General features: G+C 42.2%; 1 non-coding gene and 1 pseudogene across 1 annotated transcript in view; both read right to left on the minus strand.

Annotated features, from left to right (window-relative positions):
* The window catches only part of LOC142356556 (large subunit ribosomal RNA), a 3,522-nt gene extending 2,900 nt beyond the window's left edge, over positions 1 to 622 (minus strand). Inside the window, exon 1 of the ribosomal RNA XR_012761441.1 lies at positions 1 to 622. This exon is cut by the window's left edge and continues 2,900 nt beyond it. This is a non-coding gene — a ribosomal RNA (large subunit ribosomal RNA).
* Positions 623 to 2,305: 1,683 nt separating this feature from the next.
* LOC142356552 (5.8S ribosomal RNA) lies at positions 2,306 to 2,457 on the minus strand (annotated as a pseudogene).
* Between the last annotated feature and the right edge of the window lie 5,431 nt (positions 2,458 to 7,888).

Here is a 7,888-nt window from a genome sequence, read left to right on the forward strand (position 1 = left end):
CTGTAGAGAGCATTGAATAGGAAGTTGAGGTCAGACAGGCAATCAAGATCAATTTATCTCATTTTGTTTAGAATCAACAAGAAGAATTCCGAGGAAAACTTCTGCTCGATTCATTAACAAGATTTGCCAAAAGACGACAACTACACTACTCGGTAGCCGAGAATATAATATCAAGGCATTGAGTATGGTAACGCTCACTCCAGTTCCCCTTCAACAGTTTCACGTACTTTTCACTCTCTCTTCAGAGTGCTTTTCAACTTTCCCTCACGGTACTTGTTTACTATCGGTCTCGCTTTATAATTAGCTTTTGGAGTGACATATCTCCAGCTTCGAGTTGCACTTTCAAACAACTCTACTCATAGGAATGAGCCATTATGACTGGTATCGAAAATGACCTTTACAGGATTTTCACCTTCTTTGATGCTACTTTCCAGTAGACATCAGGACAAATTCACCAGTCTAGCATCAAACCATACCGGACACCGAGAAATGTTGCCATTTCTCTTCCCGATGAGCTTTTCCCTGTTCATTCGCCATTACTAAGGGATTCTCAGTTGATTTCTTTTCCTCCCCTTACTGATATGCTTAAGTTAAGGGGGTTCTCTCGCCCAATTCAGGTTATGTAGTTGATTGTCTCTTAATTGGTTCACTGACCAATATGAGACAGAAACCGATTCAGCAGTTTTGTTCGCTACTACTATCAAACACAGGTCGAAGTTTCCATTCAGTCATTAATTCCAACTTTCAAATGTTGTTGTTTCAGCTTTCGCTTACTAGAAGCAACATAATACTCGCTGCAATACAGACCTCGGGAAACCCTCACCGTGAATAAGGTTCACTCACATATTTCACTACATTTTGCGTGGGATTGGAGATGAGGCTACTCGTTCTTGCTCAGTACTAGGCTGAAAATTAACGAAACTTCGTTACAAACGTTCACATGTTGATGTTTCCGCTTTCGCGTACTCGAAACAACATAATACTAGTCTTTGTAATTTAGTTTCATAATTTCAACTGTTCTCATGCAGAATTTTTGCTCATTCTTATCCCAAATTTTGACCTGGCTACTAGTTACACTCCTTGTACTTATTGCAAAATGACCACAAATTTCAACAGCTTTCACATGTTGCTGTTTCGGCTTTCGCTTACTACAGTCAACATAATACTCGTTGCAAAATAAGTGCTCGGCATCTGCAATTTTCCAAAGACGAAGTTTCGCCAGTTCAATTTTCGCTCGCCAATTATGGCTACTAATTCACACGGTACTGAGCTCAACAACATTAAATTTGTTCAGCAAGACTTTCACATGTTGATGTTTTGGCTTTCGCCTACTAGAAGCAACATAATACTCGTCTTGTTAGCTCATTCAATGAGAATAGCTTTTCCCGTTGAGAATTTTTGCCTTCAATTGGCGTTGTAGTGAGTTTGGCTACTCAGATCACCAAATACTTGTGACAATTCGAACCAGAAATGTTTTCAATTTTCACATGCTGATGTTTCGGATTCAACCTACTAGAAGCAGCATAATACTTGTATTCAACAATTTCTGTATCAAATCCCAGTTTTCTCTGGTGCATCTTTGCCAAACTATTCCAAACTGCCTGAGTCTGAATACCAATTACAGGTACTAGTAAATGCACGTTACTAAGGACTATATAGTTCTAGGTTACTGTACACAACGACGTTCACATGTTGATGTTTCAGCTGCCGCTTACTAGAAACAACATAATACTTATCGTGCATACCTTTCCATAACTTGTCCTTTTCAGATGCATTAGTTTCCCTTTGTCTTGGCTTCTACAGTCAGACTGGCTACTAGTAACAGCACAGTACTAATCACATATCGTTCTACAGTTTGCAGACAACTTTCACATGTTGATGTTTCAGCTTTCGCCTACTAGAAACAACATAATACTCGCTGTATACATTTGTAGTTCTCTATGTAACTTTCATGTGAAGAAGTTTCGCCAGTCTTTTTGACTGTCTCAAATCTGAGTCATGCTTAGGCTACTAGTTGCTTCATAGTACTTATCGCCTCGAGATCATTGAACAAAACTCGATTTTCACATGTTGCTGTTTCAGCTTCCGCTTACTAGAAACAACATAATACTAGTCTCATTAAGTTCCGTCTCTTTGCAATTTTCTTATGAAGAAAATTCGCCATCACAATGACTCCAGCAGTTCTTGATCAAGGAATGCAATCATTGATCAGAATGCTATTATTTGAATCGGTTCTGCTTTAAGTGTTCCAATTTTATTGGAAGCACCAACAATAGAACATCAATGTGTTCAATCGAGAGTTATATAACCCTGAATCGGACGCAGTCAACAGCCGAAGCCGAGACCGCCTTTTGCGTTAGAGAGGTCGGTAAACAAATCTTGCGATTCATACCGAATTAACACATATAGCTGTGCTCCTCTTCGTAAAGCGAGCCAAGTGATCCCCTGTTGAAGGATGTATTTGGACCAATCTAGTAGCATTTGGTTTCCAACAAGCTCTCCCAAGTTAGCTTACTTATTGGGCTTTTCAACCAATTCGGTTGGCTACAAGCATCATCAAAGTACTAGCCACAGTTTGATCGCAAAATTCTACGACTTTCACATGTTGATGTTTCGGCTTGCGCTTAGCCTACTATAAGCAACATAATACTAGTCATATCATAGAGCGTGATCAGCTTGTGACGTTCTCATGATGAAGTTTCACCAACAGTGTCTCACTTCGAGCTTAAATCCAGCTACTAGTAACTACACAGTACTGACTGCAACGATAACTTTTATCTATACCTTTCACATGCTGCGCTTTCGGCCAGGGCCTACTAACGTCAACATAATACTCGATATAAACTTTTGTTCATGATGCAGCTTCCCCATGCAGAAGTTTCGCCTTCAAATGCTCTCTTGGCCATATGACGTAAGAAAAGGTTACTAGTAACATCACAGTACTAGCCACAGTTTGATTGCAAAATTCTACGACTTTCACATGTTGATGTTTCGGCTTGCGCTTAGCCTACTAGAAGCAACATAATACTAGTCATATCATAGAGCGTGATCAGCTTGTGACGTTCTCATGATGAAGTTTCACCAACAGTGTCTCATTTCGAGCTTAAATCCAGCTACTAGTAACTACACAGTACTGACTGCAACGCTAACTTTTATCTATACCTTTCACATGCTGCGCTTTCGGCCAGGGCCTACTAACGTCAACATAATACTCGATATAAACTTTTGTTCATGATGCAGCTTCCCCATGCAGAAGTTTCGCCTTCAAATGCTCTCTTGGCCATATGACGTAACACAAGGTTACTAGTAACATCACAGTACTAGCCACAATTTGATCGCAAAATTCTACGACTTTCACATGTTGATGTTTCGGCTTGCGCTTAGCCTACTAGAAGCAACATAATACTAGTCATATCATGGAGCGTGATCAGCTTGTGACGTTCTCATGATGAAGTTTCACCAACAGTGTCTCATTTCGAGCTTAAATCCAGCTACTAGTAACTACACAGTACTGACTGCAACGATAACTTTTATCTATACCTTTCACATGCTGCGCTTTCGGCCAGGGCCTACTAATGTCAACATAATACTCGATATAAACTTTTGTTCATGATGCAGCTTCCCCATGCAGAAGTTTCGCCTTCAAATGCTCTCTTGGCCATATGACGTAACACAAGGTTACTAGTAACATCACAGTACTAGCCACAATTTGATCGCAAAATTCTACGACTTTCACATGTTGATGTTTCGGCTTGCGCTTAGCCTACTAGAAGCAACATAATACTAGTCATATCATAGAGCTTGATCAGCTTGTGACATTCTCATGATGAAGTTTCACCAACAGTGTCTCATTTTGAGCTTAAATCCAGCTACTAGTAACTACACAGTACTGACTGCAACAATAACTTTTATCTATACCTTTCACATGCTGCGTTTTCGGCCAAGGCCTACTAACGTCAACATAATACTCGATATAAAATTTTGATCATGATGCAGCTTTCCCATGCAGAAGTTTCGCCTTCAAATGCTCTCTTGGCCATATGACGGAACACCAGGTTACTAGTAACATCACAGTACTAGCCACAGTTTGATTGCAAAATTCTACGACTTTCACATGTTGATGTTTCGGCTTGCGCTTAGCCTACTAGAAGCAACATAATACTAGTCATATCATAGAGCGTGATCAGCTTGTGACGTTCTCATGATGAAGTTTCACCAATAGTGTTTCATTCGAATTGGTTCTGCTTTAAGCTCTCCAATTGTTTTGGATGAACCAGTTTTGCCCTTCGAAGCCACTTTTGTGAGCTTTTGTGGGTCTTTACCAAGAGGATATACCTCAAGGCCTCTTTCAATTCCTTTAAGTTCTTTCAACTCCTTTACAGTTTCTAGGTTCACATAGCTGCAAACCTTATTTCTAGTTTTAAGTCTGGCCAACTTGGGGAGAGTTGGTGCAGACCGTGACCAATTCTAGTAGGATGCCACAACAAGAATGTGATCAACTTAGCTTGTCGATGAACCTGCCCCACATTCAAACAACTCTATCGCCTTTTCCTCGTATAGTTATATGCGAGGGCCTCTCATAGAGAGCGCTGTTAGCAACCTTTTCCACATAGACGATAAAGTTGTGAGTGTTTTGCACATGGCTGTTGTCATCACCACGTGACGAGTCAACTCAGCTTGACTCTCTACACTCCGACAAGCTTTGCACATACGCCTTTAGTTCAGTATGTGTCTTTAATCTGACTCCGGTGCCTCAAGCCGGAAAAATTGTCAGATTATGATCATTATCGGTTAGTCATCCCGATGCAAGATCGTATCGTACTGTCTTTGTCTACCTCCAGATTCCGAAGAACAGGAGGAGACTCTCCCAGACCTACATATCTGGGAGAATGTTCAGAGGGCGAGAAGCTGTGGATTACTCTCCCCTAAGAACTGACTAAACTTTACCCTCGTCCAAGGTAAGTTTATTTTAGCTAGCCTTCTATGTAAAGGATCTGAGGCTAAGCTGTGTTTTTTCGAGCCTTTGGCTCGGAGCAAGTTCAGTGGGCGCCCCGAGTAGCTCAACTCTTTCCCACTGAACAGCGCAACGCTCTGTCACTCGCTGGGATTTTTGCGTGTCGGTTCTAACCACGCGACTTGTGGACCTTTTTAGGCCTTTCTCATTCACAAGTCTATAGCTGGGCTTCTATAACCCAGCTTCTGAGATCTAGATAGCTGCAGTTCTGCTAGGCTGCTTTTGCTAACTAGTCTCCCTTTAAGCAGTCCCTTGCCATGACTGCTGAACTATGTATCCACACAAGTAGTTTTTGAGCTCGATACATAATTCGAGATTGGTTGCCAAGCAATCTCTAGCGACAGAGCGTCATGCGCACTACAGACATGGCCTCTACCAGCAGCCATGCCCGAAGGAATCAATCACTGATCCTTCCGCAGGTTCCCCTACGGAAACCTTGTTACGACTTTTACTTCCTCTAGACAATTAAGCTCGATCCGCTTCATCCCGTTGCCGGAGACCGAAGTCCCAACAGTAGGAATTTGCAATTCTTGCTTAACTATCCAATCAGTAGTAGCGACGGGCGGTGTGTACAAAGGGCAGGGACGTAATCCCTATGAGTTGTTGACTCATAAGTACCAGGAATTCCTGGTTCACGTCTGCAAGTTACAACAGACGATCCCCTTGAAGCGCTGTACTTTTCTCTGATTGCCCAGTCCATTTCGGACCAAGGGCTGAGTACTCAATCTAAAAGTACACAGTGTAGCGCGCGTGCAGTCCAGAACATCTAAGGGCATCACAGACCTGTTATAGCCTCACTTCATCTGCGGTATTTAATTCCGCATAGTTCCTCTAAGAAGTGTTTGAATTCACATATAGTGAATTTCATTATTTAGATGGAGAAGATCTCGTTCGTTATCGGAATTAACCAGACAGATCACTCCACTAACTAAGAACGGCCATGCACCACCGCCCATATAATCATGAAAGATATTCAATCTGTCAATCCTTAAGATGTCTGGACCGGGTGAGTTTTCCCGTGTTGAGTCAAATTAAGCCGCAGGCTCCACTCCTGGTGGTGCCCTTCCGTCAATTCCTTTAAGTTTCGATTTTGCAACCATACTTCCCCCGGAACCAATAAACTTTGGTTTCCCGGTTAATCTCTTGCCAAGTCAAGATCGACTTTGACAAATTGTAGGTTGGTATAGTTTATGGTCAGAATTACGAGGGTATCTAATCCTCTTCAATACTCTGACTTTCGTTCTTGATTAATGAAAACATTCTTGGCAAATGCTTTCGCAGTAGTTTGTCTTGCCACGATCCAAGAATTTCACCTCTAACGTAGCAATACAAATGCCCCCGTCTGTTCCTTTCAATCATTACCGCACTCAGCCAACCGGCATCAATCGAGTAGCGGGTCATTCTCCATTATTCCATGCTTTATTATTCGATCCCAAAGGATGCTTTGAACACTCTAATTTTCTCAGGGTGAAAACACCGTTTCCACAGTTCGTCACATTTAAGTGCAAACTATTTCTTCGATGCGAAGGATGAGCGGAACGAGTCAACAGATTTAACTGAAGACCATGTTGCCGTTCTACTCAAACAGATCCAACTATGAGCTTTTTAAACGCAGCAACTATTGCATACGCTTGTAGAGGCTGGTATTACCGCGGCTGCTGGCACCAGACTTGCCCTCTACTCGTTCATCAATGGAGCTTTTAAGTCCATTCCATTCTGATTACAAACCATAAAGGTTCATATCATTATTTCTAGTCACTACCTCCTCGTGCGGAGAGTGGGTAATTTGCGTGCCTGCTGCCTTTGTTATCCCTCGTTAAATTTTCGAGGGATAACAGTAATTTCCTGAGACAAGGTAATTTTTTCCAAGTTTTTTTTCCTGAATTTGGATTACCCCTTTGGGAGAGCATTACCGGAATCCTTAAAGAAAATTACCAGTAATTTAAGGTAATTATTCCTCAGGACCATTGTTATGACCTTGTTGCGCGCGAAGCGCGCGGCCGCCGCGCGAAGCGCCCAGCGAGCGCGCGCCGGCGAAGCCGGCGCTTCGCGCCGGCTTCGCCGGCGAAACTTTAGTACGACCGACAAACTTAAATTTTTACTACTGATACGTCAACCCCCCGTTCCTGACAAACTTGCGCGAAGCGCCGCGGGATCGGGGTCCAGGGGCCAGATAGGGGTCTGAAACGGGGGATAACAGGGCGACTAGTGATACGGGGCCCCCAGGATAGAGCTAAAAACCCCATTTTTGAGCCGTTTTTTCAGGAAATCCTGAGGAATTGTTACTGGTAATCCAAAACTACGAACAGGTAATCGGATCCTTAGGTTAGGTAATCAAATTTCAGGAAGACGTCAAAATCGAAAAAAAAAATTACCCTAAAATTACATGAGGTAATCGATTTTTCAGGAGGACATCAAAATCGAAAAAAAATGTTACCCTAAATTTATATGAGGTAATCCATTTCTCAGGAGGACATCAAAATCGAAAAAAAATGTTACCCTAAAGTTACATGAGGTAATCGATTTCTCAGGAGGACATCAAAATCGAAAAAAAATGTTACCCTAAAGTTACAAGAGGTAATCGATTTTTCAGGAGTATATCAAAATCGAAAAAAAATATTACCTTTAAATTAAATTTTAAGGTAATCTTTGCATTAGGGTTAGCTTTCATGCCAAAGTTAAAATAGTTGGGGAAATTATCAGTTGTCGCCCCTTGATTATCTTTGTTGTGCGGTCGGGTTGCGCTCCACTCAGCCTCTCCGCGGCCGCAACCCCCCCCCCCTGGCGGGGGGGAGGGGGGGGGGAGGTTGCGGCCACGGATAGACTTTCGTTACGCTATTTTGTGGGTAATTTTTTGTAGTATCTCATGAGATG

Source organism: Convolutriloba macropyga, unplaced genomic scaffold, assembly GCF_964194025.1.
Source record: "Convolutriloba macropyga unplaced genomic scaffold, txConMacr16.3 SCAFFOLD_403, whole genome shotgun sequence".
NCBI lineage: Eukaryota > Metazoa > Xenacoelomorpha > Acoela > Convolutidae > Convolutriloba > Convolutriloba macropyga.